The 23755-nt window shown below is 43.1% G+C and overlaps 1 protein-coding gene and 1 long non-coding RNA gene across 5 annotated transcripts in view; one reads left to right on the plus strand and one right to left on the minus strand.

Annotated features, from left to right (window-relative positions):
- Window positions 1–1361: 1361 nt before the first annotated feature.
- On the minus strand, window positions 1362–8828 carry LOC137332442 (uncharacterized). Its single transcript, XR_010965663.1, has 3 exons — window positions 8366–8828; window positions 7444–7559; window positions 1362–1913 (listed from the first exon to the last, which is right to left on the minus strand). It is a non-coding gene; the product is annotated as an uncharacterized lncRNA (long non-coding RNA).
- The window catches only part of cnot6a (CCR4-NOT transcription complex, subunit 6a), a 79527-nt gene continuing 64328 nt past the window's right edge, over window positions 8557–23755 (plus strand). Inside the window, exon 1 of one of the 4 annotated variants that reach the window (XM_067996285.1) lies at window positions 8557–8659. The gene's annotated coding sequence lies outside the window, so the exon portion shown is untranslated. Of the gene's footprint in view, window positions 8660–8710; window positions 9152–9191; window positions 9295–23755 lie in introns of those variants that run through there. The other 3 variants (XM_067996288.1, XM_067996287.1, XM_067996286.1) reach the window with 3 other exon arrangements.

Here is a 23755-nt window from a genome sequence, read left to right on the forward strand (position 1 = left end):
TACATCTTGCCAACCTGAAAATGACCCATTTATGCCTACTCTCTGTTTCCTGGTAGCTAACCAATCCTTTATCCATGCTAATATGTTACCCTCTACACCATGAGCTCTTATTTTGTGTAGTAGCCTTTGATGTAGCACCTTGTCAAAAGCCTTCTGGAACTCCAAGTACACCACATCCACAGGATCCCCTTTATCCACGTTGCTTGTTACTTCCTCAAATAACTCTAATAGTCAAACACAATTTCCCTTTCACAAAGCAGTGTTGACTCTGCCTGATTGCATTGAGATTTTCTAAGTGCCCTGTTATAACCTCCTTAATAATAGATTCTAGCATTTTCCCTATGACAGATGTTAAGCTAACTGGCCTGTAGTTTCCTGCTTTCTGTCTCCCTCCTTTCTTGAATAGAGAAGTTACATTCGCTATTTTCCAATCTGATGGGACCCTTCCAGAATCGAGGGAATTTTAATCTAATACTATCCTTAATGTCTCTAGTTAGCCATGGTTGGATCATTTTTCCCGTGGAGTTTTTATTCCTCAAGAGAATGTATATTTTTTTGAGAATTATTAATTATTTTTTTAAATGTTTACCATTGCTTATCTACCGGCGTATCTTTTAACCTAATTTCCCAATCTACCTTAGCTAACTCGCCCTTCGTACCTCCGTAATTGGCTTTGTTTAAATTTAAGACCCTAGTTTCGGACTTAACTACATCACTCTCAAACTCAATATGAAATTCTATCATATGATCACTCTGCTCCAGAGGATCTTTAACTATAAGATTACTAATTAACCCTCTCATTACACAATACTAGATCTAAAATAGCCTGTCCCTTGTTGGTTCCTCGACATAGTTCTAAAAAACTGTCTCCAATGCAAGTTATGGAGATAATGCTAAGACTGGAATCTGAGAGTACCTACATCCACCAATTCTGCACAGTACAGTTGGAACTCCACCCTAAAATACTGTGAAGGTAAGCTAAGGGAAGTTTTTCGAAGTTTGGGGCATCTACCCATGTACTGTTCATCTGCTTGTCATATGACAAGCTGCAAAACTTAGAAGCCAGCTTCAGGATTCTTTTGACCACAAAGCATTAATGTTAACAAATTTCAGGTCTGTCTTAGATATTCCTCTGGTTTAAGCATCACTGGTCACTCCAGTAAGTGAACCCTGCATGCCCTACCATCTGGAGTATATATTTACCACCCAATGTCTAGTTATACAATAGTGTGACCTGGTGGCTGTAACAATAAAATGTCTTGTGTATACTGGATACCGTCATCTTGCATATGCCCAACATACACTTCTATTTTCTAGAAGGTAGACCAATAAACACTCGAGAGAGACAAGGTCAACTGCAAAGAACCTGGTTTATTTTGCATGAAATACATGAATGTACAGAATATTATTCTATTTACCCATTTCCTATTGATCCTCACGTTAAAAATAATAAATTACGTAAACACTGCCCTTCATGTGGGTCTACTTTCACTTTACTAGCCAGTATCGCAGAAATGACTTGACACTCACTTAGAGTTCTCTGCCTCTCTGATGGTTCAAACTTATTGCAGATTGGCCTTTTTCCAGCCAGAGTGCATGTCATAAATCTGACTTCTGACTCTACCTGTTGAGGATAAGCTCACTGACACCTATCAAGCTATCATCTTGGATCAGGAAGCTCCCCTATTTGTCGAGGCCTTCTGCTGTGCCCAAAGAACGAAACTAATCTAAAATTATACGTGGAAGCTTCTCTGGAATGTGCAAATTAACGCAAATATCTCAAACTGATAATGGCATGTGAGAAACGTTTACGGTAGTTTCTACATCTGGTCCAAATCAATATTCCCAGATAACTTGTGTGTTGCTTGGAGTTAACCCCCTCTGGCCTGAATTTAAGCTCATAGCAACATAATCTGTGGAAAGAACAGACAGGTTGTTTCAGGTATTGTGTCCCACTCACCCAACATCCCTATCCACGTTGATGCGCACTAGCTCTCAGGCCAACATGTTAAACTAACAATCCTTGCCTTCAAATCTCAACATGGCCTGACCCCACCCTATCTCTGCAACCTCTTCCAGCATTATATCTCCTCCTGCATCCTTCAGTCCTCCAACTCTGGCCTTTTCTGAATCTCCTCACTCCATCATTGGTGTGGAGATGCCGGTGATGGACTGGGGTTGACAATTGTAAACAATTTTACAACACCAAGTTATAGTCCAATGATTTTTATTTGAAATCTACAAGCTTTCGGAGGCTTCCTCCTTCCTCAGAGTGGATTTCTTGAGAAGGAAGGGAATTTGGGATGTGAGGGGGTCAAGACTGTGGTGGTGTTCATGGATGAGATGAGTAAGCTGACAGCTGAAGGGGAGAAACTCCAAAGAACAGGAATGGCTCAATTACCTGAGGAAGGAGGAAGCCTCCGAAAGCTTGTAGATTTCAAATAAAAATCGTTGGTTCATCATTGGTGGCAGAGCCTTTAGCCACCTCAACCTGAAATCTCGAACTCCTTCCCTAGGCCCTTCTGCCTCTCCTTTTCTAAAAACGCTCTCAAAACCCATCTTTTCAAACAAACTGTCAGTCACCCCTCCTAATCTCTCCCTCTGTAGTTTGGTATCCATTCCTATGTATATTTTTTCTTTCCCTTTCCCACACCCTCCTCCCACCCATAAAGCATCTTGGGATGTTTTCTACATTTAAGGTACTGGATAAATGTAAGTTGGTGTTGTTGATATCAGAAGTGACTGACATTCACTTAGAAAAAGAGTTCTCTTCCTCTCTGATGCAGGGAAGTAGTTTGAAAATATAACAACTTTTGGGCTAATGCAGGAAGCAGCAAAGTAGAGGTGGGTGCCATCGATATACATGTCGGAGCTGACCCCAAGCTGGATAATGTACCAAAGCTTAGCAGGGTAGCACGTAGAGTGTGAAGAGGGATCCAAGCATGGACCTCTGAGGAACACTGTGGAAATAAAGGAGAAGCAAAAAGGAAGCCATACAACACTTGCATTGAAACAAATAAGGAGAGAGCAGTGCCCTGAAATGAGGAGAGATGTTGGAGGAGAATCGCATGATCAGCGATTATCTAAGGTGATAGTGAGCAAGGAGAATGAGGAAAGCCACGGTCACAAACATGCAGGATATAGTTTTGTGACTTTGACCAGTGCAGTCTTAGTAGTTTGGGAAGGAAAGAAGCCAGATTAAAAGGATGCAAATCAAAAGTATCAAGAGAGGGGAGAAACATTATTGCAAGGCAGCAAAGCATTACAAGATATTGGAGAGAAATGGAAGGTTTGAGATTGGGTGGTTATTGGAAAGAATGGAATATAGAGTGGATTTCTTGAGAAGGAAGGGGTTTTGGGATGTGAGGGGGTCAGGACTGTGGTGGTGTTCATGGATGAGATGAGTAAGCTGACAGCTGAAGGGGAGAAACTCCAAAGAACAAGAATGGCCAGGGCACCATTGGATGGAGGGCAGATGGGGGAGTTGAGAGTTTGTGGGAGCAGTCAGAAGAAGCAGTGGCTGTAATTTAGAGATGATCTTGGATACAAAGAAGTCTATGAATGTCTTCTATTTTGAGTCCAAGGTGAGAATGGGGGAACGGGAGATCTGAGGAGGTGGTTAGCAGTGCAGAAAAGGAGTTGAGAAGTTCCTGCAGTCCAAGATGTTTCCAGGATGATCATCTTCAATTAAAATGCAGTTTTGTCTAGAGACACGGCGACAGTACAAATTAAGCTGGTCCAACCAATGGACAGCCAGCCCAGATGAATGCCAAGGATCGAGTTTTCAAGCCACTGTTTTGAGGTTGTAGTGGTGGGAGACCGAGGGGGAAAAGGGTATTGAAGGTGGAGTTGAGACAGGTGTGAAGAAAATCAATGGCGGTATCAATGTTTCGGCATTGGAGACACTGCAGACAATGGCAACAAAAATGATATCTAGCTTAAGGCATCTGAGTTATAAGGAAAGATGGAAGAGCCTGGAATTAGGGGCACTGGTAGATAAATTACTGAAGCTATGAGAAAAGTACACAGCTGCATGACAGATAGCAAATAGAACTTTGACCAGAGAAACAGAGCATGAATCTCGAAGTGATTTAGAGTTTGTACAGAGCACTAGACCAGCTCAACTTGGAGTATTGTGCACAATTCTGGTCACCATATTATGACAAAGACATCCCAGCATTAGAGTGTGCAGCAAAGAGCATTTAAACTGATATCTGAGGTTTGGCACCTGGGTATGGAGGGGCAGCAGAAGCTAGAAGAGAAAGCTCAGTGATAATCTTATTGATGCATTCAAGATCCTAAAGGTATCAGCCTTGGCTCAGTGGTAACACTCTAGCCGGAGTCAGTTTTAAAAAATTCATCATGGGATGTGGGCGTCTCTAGCAATGCCAGCATTTATTGCCCATCCCTAATTGCCCTTGAGAAGGTGGTGGCGAGCCGCCTTCTTGAACCATTGCAGTCTGTGTGGTGAAAGTACTCCCACAATGATGCTAGGTAGGGAGTTCCAGGATTTTGACCCAGTGACAATGAAGGAATGGCGATATATTTCCAAGTCAGGATGGTGTGTGACTTGGAGCATTGGCCGGGTATATCCTGTCCACAAAAAGCAAGACAAATCCAATCCGGCCAATTACCGCCCCATCAGTCTACTCTCAATCATCAGCAAAGTGATGGAAGGTGTCGTCGACAGTGCTATCAAGCGGCACTTACTCACCAATAACCTGCTCACCGATGCTCAGTTTGGGTTCTGGGAACGAGCAGGTGGTGTTCTCATGCGCCTACTGCCCTTGTCCTTGTCCTTCTAGGTGGTAGAGCTCGCGGGTTTGGGAGGTGCTGTCGAAGAAGCCTTGGTGAGTTGCTGCAGTGCACCCTGTGGATGGTACACATTGCAGCCATGGTGCACCGGTGGTGGATGGGGTGCCAATCAAGCGGGCTGCTTTGTCCTGGATGGTGTCGAGCTTCTTGAGTGTTGTTGAAACTGCACTCATCCAGGCAAGTGGAGAGTATTCCATCATACTCCTGACTTGTAGATGGTGGAAAGGCTTTGGGGAGCCAGGAGATGAGTCACTCGGCACAGAATACCCAGCCTCTGACCTGCTCTTGTAGCCACAGTATTTATGTGGCTGGTCCAGTTAAGTTTCTGGTCCATGGTGACCCCCCAGGATGTTGATGGTGGGGGATTCGGCAATGATAACGTCATTGAATGTCAAGGGAGGTGGTTAGACGCTCTCGTTGGAGATGGTCATTGCCTGGCGCGAATGTTACTGGCCCAAGCCTGGATGTTGTCCAGGTCTTGCTGCGTGCGGGCACGGATTGCTTCATTATCTGAGGGGTTGCAAATGGAACTGATCACTGTGCAATCAAACATCCCCACTTCTGACCTTATGATGGAGGGAAGGTCATTGATGAAGCAGCTGAAGATGGTTGGGCCTAGGAGACTGCCTTGAGGAACTCCTGCAGCAATGTTCTGGGGCTGAGATGATTGGCCTGCAACAGCCACCACCATCTTCCTTTACGTTAGGTATGACTCCAGCCACTGGAGAGTTTTCCCCGATTCCCATTGACTTCAATTTTACTTGGGCTCCTTGATGCCACACTCGGTCAAATGCTGCCTTGACGTCAAGGGCAGTCACTCTCACCTCACCTCTGGAATTCAGCTCTTTTGTCCATGTTTGGACCAAGGCTGTATGAGGTCTGGAACAGAGTGGTCCTGGCAGAACCCAAACGGAGCATCGGTGAGCAGGTTATTGGTGAGTAAGTGCCGCTTGATAGCACTGTCGATGACACCTTCCATCACTTTGCTGATGATTGAGAGTAGGCTGATGGGGCGGTAACTGGCCGGATTGGAGTTGTCCTGCTTTTTGTGGACAGGACATAGCTGGGCAATCTTTCACATTGTCGGGTAGATGCCAGTGTTGTAGCTGTACTGAAACTTGGCTAGAGATGCGGCTAGTTTTGGTGCACAAGTCTTCACAGCTCTACAGCAGGGATGTTATCGGGGCCCAAAGCCTTTGCTGTATCCAGTGCACTCAGCCGTTTCTTGATATCACGTGGAGTGAATCGAATTTGCTGAAGATAGTCTTCGGTGATGGTGGGGATCTCGGGAGGAGGCCAAGATGGATCATCTGCTCGGCACTTCTGGCTGAAGATGGTTGCAAACGCTTCAGCCTTATCTTTTATACTCGTGCTGGGCTCTGCCATCATTGAGGAAGGGGATGTTTATGGAGTCTCCTCCTCCAGTTAGTTGCTTAATTGTCCACTACCATTCACAACTGGATGCGGCAGGACTGCAGAGCTTTGATCTCATCCGTTGATTGTAGGATCACTTAGCTCTGTTTATAGCATACCGCTTACGTTGTTTAGCATGCATGTCTTCCTGTGTTGCAGTTTCACCAGGTTGGCACCTCATTTTAGGTATGCCCACTGCAGCTCCTGGCATGCTCTTCTACATTCCTCATTGAACCAGGGTTGTCCACTGGCTTGATGGTAATGGTAGAGTGAGGGATATACCGAGCCATGAGGTCACAGGTTGTGGTAGAATAGAATTCTGCTGCTGCTGACGACCCACAGCACCTCATGGATGCTAGAACTGTTCGGAATCTATCCCATTTAGCACGGTGGTAGTGCCACAAATCACAAAGCACAGGGAATTGAGACAGTTAAGATCGTCATGGTTTCAAGCCCCAGTCCAGAGAGGGAGGAGAGGTGAAGGCAGGATCTCAATCTGAGCACCATGCCACCACCTCGATGGTTTGGGCAAGGGACTTGCTGTGATGTAAAGCCAGGTGGGGTAGCCTTGCTGAGAGGGCATGAGTGACCTGTGGTGAGCCAGGTCCCAATCAGAAACATTGAAATAATACTCCAGCCTGAGGTTGTAGACAGGAAAAGCCTGTTTGCAAATGAGAAAAACATTCTGTTGGGCAAAGTGAAGAATGGCCAGAGACTGAATAGGGTAGGAAGCTTTGCACAAGGTAGGCTAGAAGGTGTGAAGATGGGGGTGATATTCAGAAGTTTGACTTTTAGAAATGAGATGGATGGGGGTGGCTCGAGGAGAGGGGAAATGAGACAGTTAAGATGGTTATAGGATAGAGACCACAGTGAGTGCCAGAGTTAGAGAGGATACCTAGCTTGAGCAACAAAGTGGCTGCAAACAGTCGAAGAGGGACAAATACCTATAATGGCAGAGGGGGGAAAGATCTTTGTAGGGTGGGGCAGCAAGTAACAGAAAAAAATGGGGCAGCTTGTCAGGAAGAGTTCAGACTTAAAGGAAGCAAAGAAAAGGAAGTGAAACATGGGGAGGGAGAAGAGGAAGGGCCTGAAGGAGGTGGGTAGGGGATGCTTGGCTATGCACACACAACAGGGCACTTGTGGAGCAAGGTTATGCCCTTAGCACAACCAAAGTTCAGGTGCTTCGGAATGGAAAGTCTACTTAGGAGAACCTACAGAATGGTGGATGAAATTTTTGGCCCACATAGTACACAGTTCGTTGTCAGAGCAACCAAGTTCAGATAGGCAGTCAGGGGTCCGGGGTCATGCCTGCAGGTGCGACCGGGTCCCAGCTAGAGTTAAGGAAGGCAAAATTAATTTCAATGAGTTTCAAGTAAAAATATTCAACTATATAAACATTTTAAAAATGAGCTTCAATAGTTTTAACAAGAAAGAAAATAAGATATTTTAACCCTTATCTCTAGTAAACTCCTATTCCACAGTATAGAATCATACAGCGCAGGAGGCCACCATTCGGCCAATCTTGCCTATGCCGGTATTTTGTAAAAGCTATCCAATTAGTCCCACTCCACTACTATTTCCCTACAGCCGTGCAAATTGCCCCCCGCGTGTCAAGTATGTATCTGATTCCGTTTTGAAAGTTACTATTAAATCTGCTTCCACCACTCTTTCAGGCAGTGCATTCCAGTTTACAACTCGCTGCTAAAGAAAAACTCTCATCTCCCCTCTGGTTCTTTTGCCAATTACCTCAAATCTGTTACTAATGTGTAAGATCAGAATCGTAATTTGACACCGATCAATGCCGCTCTCAATAATTTTATTTTATTTTTGACGGAATTTAGAAACAAAGTGACGGCATCGTGAACTCAATATTACATCAGCCACGGTAACAATTACAAAGCGTTATGTTAAGACGCCGCTTTCAATATAAATCATAATCTATTATCTAACCCGGTCGTGTAAACTAGGCATTTTTAATATTTAAAACCCTTTTACTTTTTACAATTCGCATAACCTTCCAAATATATCCGACGAACATCTCTATTAAAACCATCTACATTATTTTGAAAACGAAATGATTACTGTGAAGCAGGCAAGGCGCCATGGTTTGTGTCTTCCACGGATTTATTAAAACTACCTCAGTCGATTCGGACAGTTGCAGGTCGACAAGACGCGCGCTTCCAACAGCCGCTCGCTCCTCACCTGCGGCTCGAGCCCGTCTGCCCCTCGCTCTACCTCCGTTTGTTTTTCTTCACGTGAGGCCGAATGGTACGGTCCACGCTGCAGCCAATCAGCGTGTCCCGAGGAGGGGGAAACTCTCCGGGAAATAATGGAAAGCGGGCGCCATGATGATTGTTTGCTTTTAGAACGGGCTCGCTGGGTTTATAGGCGAAGGCAAGAAAGGTCTAGAACTTTTGTTATGTGTTCGCAGGTACAAAGAAAAATGTTTTCTCACTTCAAACCTAATGGTTTAAGGTTTCATTAATTCCCTGCTTTGCTTAGTCAAAAGGTATTTATTGTAACGTGTAAACATACGAGCTCTGAACCGAGCGAGGTTTTTATATTTAAATTTAGAACTTCCAGCTCAAGTTTTTTTAAAAATTACTTAGTTATTTTTTCGACCTCGTCGACTTCATTCGTTTTACTTGAGTCTTATATTTCTATAAAAGTCATTAGAGTCTAGGTTCAACGAAAAACTAAGTATCTTCTTTTATGTAGTAAACGTGAGGCCTACACGTTGTTAGTGGTGGGGGAGCTTTTATTTGAACGACAGAGCGACCTAGCTTTGTGGCGGAAGTGTGCTCGTCTGGTTTGATTGACAGCTGAACGCGCCACTCAAAGGCAAACCGTTCACCAATGTGGCGCACGGCGGGTTTTTCTCAGCCAATGGGTGCAGTTTAGGGGCGGAACATCCGCGATGAAGGTAGGTTGATTTAGAACGTAGTTCTTTGCGCCCCAGTTTGATAATGGTAATACTAGGGATGTGTGATTTGGGGGTACTCATTCAGTCTGCAAATTACTGTATCTGTTCTTTTTGTATGGTATAGCATTTCACCACTTCAGTTGGTAAGTGAACATAGGTGTAGTATGTGCGAAAAGGGGAACTAAGCATACGTTTAGGGGAAAAGTAATAGTTTTGCATTTGCGATTCTCAAGTATTTCAACTTTACCACCACATTTTTATGATTATCTACATTTTCGCATGATCTGAAAAACCGGTTAAGTTTTTAAAACTACGTATTTAGTTCATAGACGCGAACTTCGAACGAAATGACCTTTTAAAGTAGATAACGTGGGGGAAAAGCTTGTGCTGTACATATTGCTGTAATATTACATTTAATTGTAATTCAAAATACACTGACGGGTGGTGCAAGAAGCCGAAACGAGCAATATTTATTTACCACGTGCAGCTGCTGCGATTGAATGTCCTTTGAGCCACCCTGTGAAGTGTGAATAACAGGTGAAAACAACACATTTTCAACATTAAGGGCTGTAGTGTACAGAAAGTTGTTCCCCTGATGAAGTGTAAAGCACAGTTTTCGTTTTGTACGTTTATCCTCTGAGCCTGCTTTATTGACTGGGAATTTGGGTGAAATGTTTTTCTACTTGTATAGATGTATTTGAAGCTCTACTTCCAAGTTACAGCTAGAATCATTGGTCTTCTGTGCTGTAAAATCCTTTCAGCCCATCGCACTTGTACCAGCTCTCATACATTTTTCTTTTCAAATATTTATCTACTTCCTTTATAGAAGTGAACTATTAGAGGTTATGTTTCCATCAATATTTCTGGTAGGGCATTTCAAATCCTAATAAGGCTGGATATTAAAAAAATCTTCCTTTGTTCTTTTGGTGATTTTTAAATTGATGCCAACTAGTTATGGGTTCACTGGCCAGTGGAAATAGTTATTCCTTATTTAATTTATCAGGACCTCTTAGAATTTTGAACACCTTGATCAGCTCTCCTTTTAACCTTATGAGCAAAAAGCAGAAAACTGCAGCTGCTAGAAATATGAAACAAAACAGAAAATGCTGGAAGCACTCAGCAGGTCTGATGGTATCTGTGGAGAAAAGAGAGAAATTAGCTTTGACTAAATACTTCGATTAAGGCTCCACACCCAAAAAGTTAATTGTTGATAAATGCTGTTTGACCTGCTGGGTTCCAGCATTTTCTATTTTTACTCCTCTTCACCTCTATTCTAGCAAGAATTTCATTTTGTAGCTAAAACCACCCAACCCTGGTATCTTAGTAAATCTCTTCTGCGCTCTGTCCATAGCCCTGACATCATTCCTGAAGTAGATGGTTCAAAACTTGGCATGCTAGACAACAATGTCAACCTGAACCTAAGTGAGAAACTTAGCATATGGATTGCATTTTTGCTAACTTTCCAAAGAGTATATTGGTGACAGAATAAATCTTGAGATTTTGTTTCTATTCTCTCCATGTTCATAAGTAGTTTGGGATGAAAAAGGCCATGTGGCCCATAAAGTCTGCCCCCCACGGTCTATATGACTACTGGAATTAAGTAACACTTCCAGGTGCAACAAGCCAAGTATGATTCCCTTGGTCGTATACTACTTCCAAGCAAATCCTTGATGCTCTCTTCCAAACTCCCTTGTGAATTAACCCAATCTATGATTGTTGGTTGCAGAGACAATCATCTTTCTTAACAGATTGGATCTGGTTGAAGCTAAAAATGCACAAATGTTATAATTTGTTGCTCACGCAATTTCAAGTTTTGAGGGTTTACCTTAAATGATGAAACTTGAATGCGGATGAAGCGAATTATGGCCATGTAAGTTAAGCAGGCCATTAACTCCTAGCTCATAACAATTTGATAGCTTGTTACAATGGTAGTTCTAACTTTAGCATCTGAAGGTTAAGTACTGTATCTCCTGTTATGGTTTTAAAAACCAAATTTCTTTTACACGGGCATATTTACTTAAGTTTAGTGTAAGTTTCTGTGAGAAACTTTTTAAAAGTTGCTTGTAGATCTTAATATAAATGATGCCCGTGAATGTTACCGCAGCCAGATGAGGGAAATGTGAGGACTGGATGTTTACTAAGAAAAAAGTTGACAAGAAGGATGTATATCTAGAGTACTGCATATTTTCATTTGCTTAATTCTTCATTGTGTGTAGCTACCATAAAATCTGTTCACTAAATCTAATTCAACCTTGCATTAGAAGTAAAATACAATGATCCGCCTCCCACCCCGTCCCTGGCCGCACCTAATCTGTCTCTGGCCTCCCCTCCTCTCTGTCCCTGGCCGGCCCGGCCCCTTTGACATTGGTCCCTGCCACAAACTCCATTCCTCTCCCTGACCACTGTCTGATGCTGAATAAGACAGTTCGCGACCTTGGCATCCTATTTGACCCTGAGATGAGCTTCCGACCACGCATCCGCTCCATCACCAAGACCACCTACTTCCACGTCTATCATCACTTGTCTCTGCTCCTGCTTCAGCTCATTTGTTGCTGAAACCCTGATCCATGCCTTTGTTACCTCTAGACCTGACTATTCCAGTGCTCTCCTGGCCGGTCTCCCATCTTCCAACCTCCATAAACTTGAGCTCATCCAAAACTCTGCTGCCTGTATCCTAACTTGCACCAAGTCCTGCTTACCCATCACCCCTGTGCTCGCTAATCTACATTGGCTTCTGGTGTGGCATCGCCTCGATTTTAAAATTCTCATCCTTGTTTTTAAATCCCTCCATGGCCTTGCCCCTTCCAATCTCTGTAACCTCCTCCGGCCCTACAACCCTCTGATATCTGCGCTCCTCCAATTCTGGCTTCTAGCGCATCCCCGATTTTCATCGCTGCACCAGCTGCCTAGGCCCTAAGCTCTGGAATTCCATCCCTATCTTGCTGTCCTCCTTTAAGACACTCCTTAAAACCTACCTCTTTGACCAAGCTCTTGGTCACTTGTCCTGACACCTCCTTATGTGGCTCAGTGTCACATTTTGTTTGCTAACGTTCCTGTAAAGTGCCTTGGGACATTTTATTATGTTAAAGGCGCCATATAAATGCAAGTAATTGTTTGTACCAAAGCTATGTTTATGCCTTTTTCGTTTACCCTCAAATTGCTCTATCTGCTCTCGTTGATGGGTTTTCCTGTGACTTTTTTAAAATCGACTCGCAGTTTTCCAGGGCTCATTATATATCTTATCCTGTTCCTGCTTCATGTCGATGACCCCCACCAGCTCCTATCTACTCTTCTGCTGATGATTGCTCTGTATGTTCATCAACTTCTTTCACATATCCCACCCTTAGTGAACACAATTTTCATACGTCTACATCCTGATTCGCTCCATGGCCTTCGATGAAGCATTGAAATTTTGTTTTTCATTTCTTTGAAGATGTAGTTTCTTCATGGCTCTCGAATTCAACCAACAGTTAGGATCTCTTACCTTTGACTTCACAGATAGTCCTTCACTTATTGATGATCTCCTTTGAGCTCAAATGGAACTCTCATACTTCCATTGTTAATGCTGTCTCCAGGAAACAGAGAGTAGGAATAAATGGGTCTTTTTCCGGGTAGCAGGCAGTTACTAGTGGGGTACCGCACGGATCAGTGCTTGGGCCCCAGCTATTTACAATATATATCAATGATTTGGATGAGGGAACTGAATGAAACATTTCCAAGTTTGCAGACCACACAAAGCTGGGGTGGAATGTGAGCTGTGAGGAGGATGCAAAGAGGCTCCAATGTGATTTAGACAAGTTGGGTGAGTGGGCAAGAACATGGCAGATGCAGTATAACATGGATAAATGTGAGGTTATCCACTTTGGTTGTAAATACAGAAAGGCAGATTATTATCTGAATGGTGATAGATTGGGAAAAGGGGAGATGCAACGAGACCTGGGTGTCCTTGTGCACCAATCGCTGAAAGCGAGCATTCAGGTGCAGCAAGCAGCTAGGAAGGCGAATGGTATGTTGGCGTTCATTGCAAGAGGATTTGAGTACAGGAGCAGGGATGTCTTACTGCAGTTATAAACAATTTTACAACACCAAGTTATAGTCCAGCAATTTTATTTTAAATTCACAAGCTTTCGGAGACTTCCTCCTTCCTCAGGTAAATGTTCAGGATCTCCTTGAAGCCTACGCATTTATACATATAGAACAATACATGGTGTTTACAGACTGCCCCTGCAACTGCCCGTTGCCAAGGCAATCACCGTGTTCAGACAGAGAGGTGTCACCTGCAGAACCCCCGAATACACATTCAACAAAAAAACAAACAGGAAAAAAAAAACAGAGAAGAAAAACAGAGAGAGGCAGAAACATCCGGAAGGCAGAGAGAGCCAGCAAATGACCCATTATATTAAAAACAGATAACATTTGTTCGCTGGTGGGGTAACGTGTAGCGTGACATGAACCCAAGATCCCGGTTGAGGCCGGGACTTGAGACTGTTTTTCTTCTCTTTTTTTTTCCTGTTTGTTTTTTTGTTGAATGTGTATTCGGGGGTTCTGCAGGTGACACCTCTCTGTCTGAACACGGTGATTGCCTTGGCAACGGGCAGTTGCAGGGGCAGTCTGTAAACACCATGTATTGTTCTATATGTATAAATGCGTAGGCTTCAAGGAGATCCTGAACATTTACCTGAGGAAGGAGGAAGTCTCCGAAAGCTTGTGAATTTAAAATAAAATTGCTGGACTATAACTTGGTGTTGTAAAATTGTTTACAATTGTCAACCCCAGTCCATCACCGGCATCTCCACATCATTACTGCAGTTATACAGGGCCTTGGTGCAGTTTTGGTCTCCTTATCTGAGGAAGGATGTCCTTGCCATGGAGGGAGTGCAACGAAGGTTTACCAGACTGATTCCTGGGATGGCAGGACTGACTTATGAGGAGAGATTGGGTCGACTAGGCCTACATTCACTAGAGTTTAGAAGAATGAGAAGTGATCTCATCGAAACATATAAAATTCTAACAGGACCAGACAGACTAGATGCAGGGAGGATGTTACCGATTGCTGGGGAGTCCGTAACCGGGGTCACAGTCTCAGGATACGGGGTATGCCATTTAGAACCAAGATGAGGAGAAATTTCTTCACTCAGAGGGTGGTGAACCTGTAGAATTCTCTACCACAGAAGGTAGTGGCGGCCAAGTCATTAAATATATTCAAGAAGGAGATAGATATATTTCTTAATGCTAAAGCTCTTAACTCCATAAAGCACAAAGTCTGTCCAAGATTTGAATAATGGTACCATTGCTGAGACGTCGCTTCTAACATCTAATTTGCAGTACTGGCCAGGTTCCAGGAAAGAACTTGTTTGGTAGGTGATCTTATTCTAACTTCCAGCCTCTCCCTCAGCACAACTTTCATGTTGCTTCATTTTTATCATCAGTACTACTATGGTTCTTACACCTTTGAAATGTTCTCTTTTAATCCTCCTAAACTTCACACACAATTTTGCTCAATCCTCTATACAAGATTGAAGAATGTTCTAAATTATATTAGCCAAAAACTCAATTAGCTTTGTTGATAGCTAGTTGAAATTAGCTCATCCTCATCTATCATATGGATAGGCTGGGGTGTGTTACAATTAGTTATGGCATTGAAAGGTTCAGGTGTTAACATTAATTCCAAAGTGAAGCTGAAGCAATTTGTGGTTGCTAAACATTGATATTTGTTACTGGCTTGCAACATGAGCATTCCAGTTATATATTGAACAAATTTGGAACTGAATAAGCTATTGAAAAAGATGTTAGTCAAAATAGCCTTAAACTAACAATGCATGGTTTCACTCCTGCATGTATCAACACAATCACCACATCTGTAATGCTTCCTGTTTCCCCACCCATACTGCCACCTCAGGAGTGCCCCAAGGTTCCATTCTTGGACTTCCTTTTCTTCATCTACATGCTGCCCCTCGGTGACATCATTAAGCATAAATCAGCTTTCTATGTATGCTGATAGTGCCCAGTTCTACATGCCTGCGACCACCTTTACCTCATTCGGTAAAATGCTATCTGACATCAAAAATCATGGATGAGTCTGGATTTTCACCAACTTAGCATTGGCAAGACCAAAGCCATCCAGTTTGGTCCTGAAGCCTGATTCTATCCACTAGCTGTTTGTTCAGGCTGAATGAGACAAAGTGCAGCCTTGGTTTCCTGTTTGACCATGAGTGGAGTTTCAGACTATACACTATCTATCACCAAGACTGTCTGTTTACACCCTTGCCTCATGCTCATCCTTGCTTTTTAAAATTGGTTAATGGACAGGAAAGAATTAGGGTAAATGAATGTTCGGATTGGAGAGGGGCTGGAAGTGGTGCATCCAAGGGGTCGGTTCTGAATCCATTTTTGTTCATAGTCGATATCATAGGTACAGCACAGGAGAAGGCCATTTGGCCCATTGTGTCTGCCGGCTCTTTGAAAGAGTTATCCAATTAGTCCCATTCCCCTGCTCTTTCTACATAGCCGTATAATTTTTTTCCCTTCAAGTATTTATCTAATTCCTTTTTGAAAGTTACTATTGGATCTGCTTTCACCACCCTTTCAGGCAGTGCATTCCAGATAATTACAAATAGCTGTTTTTAAAAAAAAAACGTTTCCTCATGTTGCCTCTGGCACTTTTGCTGTTCACTGTCAATCTGTGTCCTCTGGTTACTGACCCTTCTGCCACTGGAAACAGTTCCTCCTTATTTACACTCTCAAATCCCTTCATGATTTTGAACACCTCTATCAAATCTGCCCTTAACCTTCTCTGTTTTAAGAACAACCCCAGCTTCTCCAATCTCTCCACATAACTGAAGTCCCTCATCCCTGGTACCATTCTAGTAAATCTCTTCTGCACCCTATCTAAGGCCTTGACATCCTTCCTAAAGTGTGGTGCCCAGAATTGAACACAGTACTCCAGCTGAGGCCTAACCAGTGTTTTATAAAGGTTTAGCATAACTTCCTTGCTTTTGTACTCCATGTCTCTATTAATAAAGCCCAGGATCCCATCTGCTGTTTTAACAGCCTTCTCAACTTGTCCTGCCACCTTCAAACATTTGTGTATGTGCAACCCCAGGTGTCTCTGTTCCTACACCACTTTAAAATTGTACCATTTCGTTTATATTGCCTCTCATTCTTCCCACCAAAATACATCACTTCGCACTTCTCGGCATTAAATTTCATCTGCCGTGTGTCTGCCCATTTCACCAGTCACTCTGTCCTCCTGAAGTCTGTTACTATCCTCCTCATTGTTTACTACATTTGAATTTCGTGGCATCTGCAAACTTTGAAATTATACCCACTATACCCAAGTTCAGGTCGTTAATATCGATCAGTAAGAGCAGTGATCCTAATACTGACTCCTGGGGAACACCACTGTATACTTCCTTCCAGTCTCAAAAACATATGTTCACCACTACTCTCTGCTTTCTGTCCCTTAGCCAATTTTGTATCCACACTGCCACTGTACCTTTAATCCCTTGGGTTTTAATTTTGCTAACAAGTTTATTATGTGGTACTTTATCAAATGCCTTTTGAAAGTCAACATACACATCAGCCGCACTACCCACATCAACCTTCTCCGTTACTTCATCAAAGAACTCAATCAAGTTAGTCAAACATGATTACCCTTTAACAAATCCATGCTGACTTTCATTAATTAGCCCATACTTTTCCAAGTGTCAATTAATTTTGTCCCGGATTATTGTTTCTAAAAGTTCCCGCAGGCTGACTGGCCTGTAATTATTGGGTTTATCCACCTCCCTTTTTTTGAACTGGGGTGTAACATTTGCAATCCTCCAGTCCACTGGCACTACCCCCATATCTAAGGATGATTGGAAGGTTGTGGTCAGAGCCTCCGCAATTTCCACCCTTACTTGGTCAGTCAGTCTAACCTCAATGGTGGGCAAATTGTTGGCATCAATTTTGAGGGATAGGATGAACCGTCACTTAGGAAGGCACGGAGTAATCAAGGCCAGTCACATGGAATTGTTAAGGGAAGGTCGTGTCTGACTAACTTGATTGAATTTTTTGAGGCGGTAACAAGGAGGTTCGATGAGGGTAGTGCATTTAATGTAGTCTACACGGATTTTAGCAAGGCTTTTGACAACGTCCCACATGGCAGACTGGTCAAAAGAGTACGAGCCCATCGGATCCAAGGGAGAGTGGCAAGTTGGATCCAAAATTGGCTCAGTGGCAGGAAGCAAAGGGTAATGGTCGATGGGTGATTTTGTGACTGGAAGGCTGTTTCCAGTGGGGTTCCGCAGGGCTCAGTACCAGGTCCCTTGCTTTTTGTGAGATATATTAATGATTTGGACTTAACTGTAGCGGGCATGATTAAGAAGTTTGCAGATGATACAAAAATTGGCCATGGTTGATAGTGAGGAGGAAAGCAGTAGACTGCAGGAAGATATCAATGGACTGGTCAGGTGGGCAGAAAAGTGGCAAATGGAATTCAATCCGGAGAAGTGAGTTAATGCATTTGGGGAGGGCAAACAAGGCAAGGGAGTGCACAATAAATGGGATGATACTGAAAGGTTTGGAGGAAGTGAGGGACCTTGGAGTGCATGTCCACAGATCCCTGCAGGTAGCAGGACAGATAGGTTAAGGTGGTTAAGAAGGCATATGGAATACTTTCCTTTATTAGCCGAGGCATAGAATATAAGAGCAGGGAGGTTATGCTGAAACTGTATAAAACACCAGTTAGGCCACAGCTTGAGTACTGTGTACCGTTCTGGTCACCACATTACAGGAAGGATGTAATTACACTAGAGTGGGTACAGAGGAGATTTACGAGGTTGTTTCCAGGACTGGAGAATTTTAGCCAGGAGGAAAGATTGGATAGGCTGGGTTGATCTCTTTGGAACAAAGGAGGCTGAGGGGAGATTTAATTGGGGTGTACAAAATTGAGGGGACTGGATACAGTGGATAGGAAGGACCTATTTCCCTTAGCAGAAAGGTTAATACCCAGGGGGCATAGATTTAAAGTAATTGGTAGAAATAGAGGGGAGTTGAGGAAAGATTTTTTTTCACCGAGGGTGGTAGGGGTCTGGAACTCACTGCCTGAAAGGGTGGTAGAGGCAGAAACCCTCAACTACTTTTTAAAAAGTACTTGGATGTGCACCTGAAATGCCGTGACCGACGGACCAAGTGTTGGAAAATGGGATTATGCTGGGTGGCTCCTTTTCAGCTGGCGTGGACATGATGTGCCGAATGGCCACCTCCTGTACCGTAAATTTTCTATTCTATGATTCTACTTCCTTTTAGTAACCTCTGATGCATCCCATCTGGACCGGGTGATTTTTCTACTTTGAGCACTGCCAATCTTTTAAGTACCTCTTTTATCTATTTTTATCCTATCCAATATCGCTACTCCCTCCTCCTTTACTGATCCAATGGCAGCATCCTTTTCTCTAGTGAAGAGCGATGCGAAGTATTCATTTAGTTCTTCAGCCATGCCCTCTGCCTCTACAAGAAGATCTTTTTTGTCCCTAGTCGGTCCCACCCTTCCTTTGGCTACCCTTTTATTATTTGTATCTTCATGAAAGACTTTTGGGTTCCCTTTTATGTTTTCTGCTAATCTATTTTCATACTTTCTTTGCTCCTCTTATTCCCTTTTTTAGATCTCCTCTGTTCTTTCTGTATTCAGCCTGGTTCTCTACTGAATTTTGAACCTTATATTAATAATAAGCCTCCTTTTTCTGTTTCATTTTAATCTCTATATCTTTAAGTCATCCAGGGAGCTCTAGCTTTGGATGCCCTTCCTTTCCCCCTCGTAGGAATATGTCTAGCCTGTACCCGAACTAACTCCTCCTTGAAGGCCTCCCATTGTTCAATTACTGTGTTGCCTTCCAATTTTTGATTCCAATCCACCTGGGCAAGATCCCTTTTTAGCTCATTGAAATTTGCCCCCCTCCAGTTAAGCATTTTCACATTTGATTGTTCCTTGTCCTTTTCCAGAACTCTTCCAAACCTAATGATATTATGACCACTATTCCCCAAATGCTCTCCCACCGAAACATGCCCCACTTCATTCCCCAGAACTAGATCCCAGCACTGTTTCCTTCCTGGTTGGGCTGGAAACACACAGTTCCAGAAAGTTCTCTTGAATACATTTCAGGAATTCCTCCCCCTCTTTGCCCTCTGCACTGTTACTGTCCCAGTCTCTATTGGGATAATGAAAGCCCCCCCATTATCACTACTCTAGCTCCTGCATCTTCCTGTAATTTGCCTGCAAATGTTCTCCCCTGTCTCCTTCCCACTATTTGATGACCGAAAGTATGCACCCGGTAGCGTAATAGCTCTTGTATTGTTCCTTAATGCCAACCAAATAAATTCTGTCTTTGACCCCTCAACAACATTATCCCTTTCCAGTGCTATAATAGTTTCTTTAATCATTACTGTCACCCCCCTCCTTTCTTTCCTTCTCTTTCTTTCCTGAATGCCTTGTAGCCAGAATATTGTACCCAATCCTCTGCGTCTTTGAGCCAGGTCTCTGTTATTGCCACCATATCACAGTCACGTGACGACTTGAGCCTGCAGCTCACCAACCTTATTTACCACATTACGTGTGTTTATGCGAATTCACTCAATGCATCTTGGATTGCCTTGCATTTGCCCCATCTGATCCCTTCAATTTCTGAACTATCAATTACACTAGTGCTACTTGTCCCTCCCAAACCTCAGTGAACCTTGTTTCTCCTCTCTAATGTTTCATCCTGGTGCCCATCCCCCTGCCAAATTAGTTTAAACCCTCCCTCACAGCACTGGTTAACCTCCCCACAAGGACATTCTTCTCAGCTCTGTTGAGGTGCAGCACGTCCATCTTGAACAGGTCCCTCCTGCCCCAGAACTGGTTCCAATGCCCCAGGAATCTGAAGCTGCACCATTGCTCCAGCTACGTATTAACCTGTCTTATCCTACCAGTCCTATACTCACTAGTGTGTGGCACTTGGAGTAATCCAGAGATTACTACCTTTTGAGGTCCTGCTTTTTAACTTCCTCCTTAGCTCCTGAAACTCTGACTGCAGACCTCAACCCTTTTCCTTCCTATGTCATTGGTTCCCACATGGACCATGACTTCTGGCTGTTCCCCTTTCTCTCCCACAAAATGTTCTGCAGCCCCTGTGATGTCCTTTACCCTGGCACCAGGGAGGCAACACGTCGTGCCGAACTCATGTCGGCGTTTGCCGAAATGCCTGTCTATCCCTAGATAGAAAGATCCCTTTTAGATGATTTGGATAGAGAATATGGTATCAAAATTTGATGACTCAAATCTAGGAGGGTTGGCAAACAGTGAGGAGGACTGTTAAAGATTTCAGGAAGATGTAGACATGGCAGATGCATTTTAATGTGGATAAATGCAATACATTTTGGGAGGAAAAACAAGGACTGCAAGCATACACTCAATGGAAACATGTTGAAGTGTGTGGACGAATGGAGAGGCTTGTGTGTTAAAATACATAATTCTCAGACAGATAAAGCTGTAATAAGGCCAACAGCCTTTTGAGTTTTATAAATAGGGTATGGAGAACAAGAATAAAGAAATAACAAATTGGTATAAAATATTGGATAATCCACAGTTCTAACATACAGATATAGGCATCCCATTATAAATAGGGACATTAAAGCTATGAGAGATCATGCAATGTGGAATCATGACCATACTGCCGGGGATGGGAAACTATAGTTATGAGGAGAGACAAGATCATAGGACTATTTCCACTGGAGCAGTAAAAAAAAAACTGAGGAGATTTAATAGTGAGGAGAGAGGTTAGGCAAAATTTCTTTATGCAGAGGGTTATAGAATCATAGAATCATAGAAGTTACAACATGGAAACAGGCCCTTCGGCCCAACATGTCCATGTCGCCCAGTTTATACCACTAAGCTAGTCCCAATTTCCTGCACTTGGCCCATATCCCTCTATACCCATCTTACCCATGTAACTGTCCAAATGCTTTTTAAAAGACAAAATTGTACCCGCCTCTACTACTGCCTCTGGCAGCTCGTTCCAGACACTCACCACCCTTTGAGTGAAAAAATTGCCCCTCTGGACCCTTTAGTATCTCTCCCCTCTCACCTTAAATCTATGCCCCCTCGTTATAGACTCCCCGACCTTTGGGAAAAGATTTTGACTATCTACCTTATCTATGCCCCTCATTATTTTATCGACTTCTATAAGATCACCCCTTAACCTCCTACTCTCCAGGGAAAAAAGTCCCAGTCTGTCTAACCCCTCCCTATAAGTCAAACCATCAAGTCCCGGTAGCATCCTAGTAAATCTTTTCTGCACTCTTTCTAGTTTAATAATATCCTTTCTATAATAGGGTGACCAGAACTGTACACAGTATTCCAAGTGTGGCCTCACCAATGCCCTGTACAACTTCAACAAGACATCCCAACTCCTGCATTCAATGTTCTGACCAATGAAACCAAGCATGCCGAATGCCTTCTTCACCACCCTATCCACCTGTGACTCCACTTTCAAGGAGCTATGAACCTGCACTCCTAGATCTCTTTGTTCTATAACTCTCCCCAACGCCCTACCATTAACGGAGTAGGTCCTGGCCCGATTCGATCTACCAAAATGCATCACCTCACATTTATCTAAATTAAACTCCATCTGCCATTCATCGGCCCACTGGCCCAATTTATCAAGGTCCCGTTGCAATCCTAGATAACCTCCTTCACTGTCCACAATGCCACCAATCTTGGTGTCATCTGCAAACTTACTAACCATGCCTCCTAAATTCTCATCCAAATCATTAATATAAATAACAAATAACAGCGGACCCAGCACCGATCCCTGAGGCACACCGCTGGACACAGGCATCCAGTTTGAAAAACAACCCTCTACAACCACCCTCTGTCCTCTGTCGTCAAACCAATTTTGTATCCAATTGGCTACCTCACCTTGGATCCCATGAGATTTAACCTTATGTAACAACCTACCATGCGGTACCTTGTCAAAGGCTTTGCTGAAGTCCATGTAGACCACGTTGTTGGAGCATGGAATTCTTTACCACAAGCTGTTGAGGCAGAGGCCATTGCATCTTTTAAGGGAAAACTGAATAAATATTTGAAGCAGGCGATACAGGGTTTTAAGGAGAGAGTGGGGTTAGTTTTGGATTGCACTAACCAAGAAGTAGCACAACAGTGGACCAAATGCCTGCCTCCTATGCTGTAAAGTTCCATCTCCTGTGGTCAACTCTAAGCTTGACTTCTCGCCCTTTTGTGAAGCACAATGTAATGTTTGCTACATTAAAGGGGCCACGGAAGTACAGTTTGTTGAAATTGAAACTTGTTGCACTGTATCATTCTAAGTTAATTTATTAAGACCTCAAAACTGAATTGCTTCTACCTCTTTTTATTGTCCTTGCACAATCTACAGGCATTTTCAATTTAATAGAAACTTAAAGTTGGCTCTTAGCAGTAGTTAGAACGTGTATATTGAAACATGCTAATTATTCTGATAATTGTCCTCATCTGAGCCTGTTTGGCATTGCTAACTTCCCCATTTTAGTAGTAGTAGTAAAGTCAACATATCCAGCCATGTATTTCTTGCTTTTTGCAGAGTGGGAGAGATGTGAGGGATTGACTGTATGCAGCATAGAAATGTTAACACAGGAATAAACCATTCAGCACTTGCCTGTGCTCTGTTTGGTAGCCATTTGAAAAGAGTTGTGACAATTATTGGTACTTGATTCATTGCACTAAACTAGTGCATGAAGAACAATTATTTAATTTTTCTTGATCTTTAAGACCTTATTTATAACGCATGTAATTAAGACACTGTTTCTTAGACTGTTCAGTTGTATGGGGAAAGGAAGGTGATCTGCAGTTAGTTGGAGTGGAATCTAAAGCTTTACATTTAGGGCTTAGCAAATCTAAATCTTAGTGTCTCTCTGCCCTTGCCCCCTCCCTTTTCCCTGAAGGACCTAATGCTGATGCATAGTGTCAATGCTGGACAAATATGAAAAGTTGAGTCCAGTTCCAGTGATGCTTCCCCCAAAATTCTCTCCTCCCTCCACCGCCCTCCAGTCTCAGTCTAAATTTTGATGTTTACCCAGTTTTAGACAACAGTGCTACTCCTCAAGTAGGTCACCAGAAAGTACGTTTAATTGGTATGAGAGGTAACTGTAGCCCCTCACCCCACTCCCCTTTCTGTCCACAGCTGTGAGCTTTTTTTTGCTTGAAGATACTGACTGTAGCAAACATGTAGGGTTTACCGAACATAATGCTACCATACTCCCATTAGTGAGCTGTGGAAAAGTAGAATGCATCCTTGTGCTAGAAAACTGAGACTGCAGCATTTTCAGTCCTAAAACCTGTGTACTATACTTTTTGCAGGTTGTAGCACACAGTGCATGTCTTAAATCTCTGGAATTTTCCAGTACTGTACTTTCTTTGGCCCATTTGCTCAGGGTTGATATTCTCTTTTACTTTCTTCCCTTTTACCCTCACCCCAACAAGTGAGAGTGTCTAGACAAATTGAAGTTCATGTACTGTTCTTCAGCTGATTCATTTAATGTTGATAAATGTAAAATGTGAAGATTGTTAATTTATGAGATTGGGCTTTG

The sequence above is a fragment of the Heptranchias perlo genome, chromosome 14, assembly GCF_035084215.1.
Source record: "Heptranchias perlo isolate sHepPer1 chromosome 14, sHepPer1.hap1, whole genome shotgun sequence".
NCBI lineage: Eukaryota > Metazoa > Chordata > Chondrichthyes > Hexanchiformes > Hexanchidae > Heptranchias > Heptranchias perlo.